Source organism: Octodon degus, unplaced genomic scaffold, assembly GCF_000260255.1.
Source record: "Octodon degus isolate 3935 unplaced genomic scaffold, OctDeg1.0 scaffold00508, whole genome shotgun sequence".
NCBI classification, from domain to species: Eukaryota; Metazoa; Chordata; class Mammalia; order Rodentia; family Octodontidae; genus Octodon; species Octodon degus.
In genome coordinates this window covers 97,822-99,385 of record NW_004525084.1, presented here as the reverse complement: position 1 = coordinate 99,385, position 1,564 = coordinate 97,822, and positions in this window count along the sequence as shown.

Here is a 1,564-nt window from a genome sequence, read left to right as displayed (position 1 = left end):
CTTCTAATCTGCAAAATTTCCAACAGTCACCACAGAGCAAGCAGGTCATGTATACATAATCGTCACCTGTTCTTTTCCTCACTTGAGAGGGCAGGTGTGAGTGAGGACAGAAAGAAACATGAGGTTTACTCAGAATAACTCAACAAATCCCTAAGAAGAATAGAGATACTTGCAAAGAGGATATTGGCCTCATAGATTACATGAATGAAACTGCTAAGGAGAGAAGTTTATATTTCCCTTCACATCATCAATGTAAGTACACTCCTCTAGGCACTTCAGCAACACTATATATCTTACCCATCTGGATCATCCATTTTAAGAAGTCCTTTTTCTTCTTTCTCATGATTTCTCTGTTTGCTATTTCCTGCAAGGTCAGAAATGGACAATCAGAACCAGCATATCACTGGACCACGCAGGCCTATAGTTGAAATAAGTGCTTAAGTATGGCTTCAGGATACACTGAGAGAGTATGCTGAAAAGTCCCAGGCTTTATTATTCAAGAATTTATCTTGCTTTGATTGATGAAAGTCATTAAGTTTGAGCTGGTGACTCATTATGACAGGACATTTTGAATTAAAAGTGCTATATGTTCCCCTAGTCATCAATACAAATATAGCTTCTGTCTAGACTGCAACAATGTCCACTCTCCTGCCAAAGGCTGGTGCCCAGGAACAGAATCTCTCCCTCCATGGCTCTTCCAAGACAACTTTCATCTTTAAGAAGAGGGCAGAACCCCCATCCAAGTGGCTATGACCTTTCATAGCACCCTGTATACTGCAAGGCAGGTTTTGTGGTCTTCTCCAAGCAGGTCCTCTGTGTGGCAAGCATTTCAGAGTACACCAATATTCTCAGCACCAAATTACCCATTGTGAAAAATCCTGATTCATCACATGCTCAGGGATTTATTGTTTTTTAAAGTTCACTAATTAATTTCCCAGCAGTAGTTGTGATACATATCATGAGTTCTTTTCTGTGTGTTTGTTTGTTTGTTGTTTTTAGCACAAGGTCTACAGGGTCTCACTACACAAACTGGACTCATAGTGGTCATACCGTTTTCATTCTCCCAAGTGTTGGAATTACTGGCACACAGCACCACACCCAGTTCCATTGGCCATCTCAGTGTGTGGTGGCCGCTGTGTCTGTCTAAGCAGGCGCTTTAATCTGCTGAGCTATTGTCTGGCCCTTGTCATACCTACCATGGATGTCATCTTTAACACTGGATGGATAAAGACACAGAAACGTTGAAACAGATGAAACTACACACACAAATATACTACATATAGCAGCACTGGAAGATCCTTCAATCACTGTTGACTTGCCAAAGCCTTCTTTTTCCAGCAAAATTCATCGTGTCCTTTAACACTACCTCTACCCCCAGGAAATCTCTTTTCTGTTTTTATAAGCTCAGTCCCACTGTCATCCCATCCCACAGAAAACGTAACTTGTAGAAGGTAGAGTGGTCGGGGATCCTGGACATCAGAGCAACTCATCTATATCAAGACTCCATGTTCAGTACATGACCCTGACATTTGGTGTAGGGAACTGGTACAGGGTACAGTTGTCT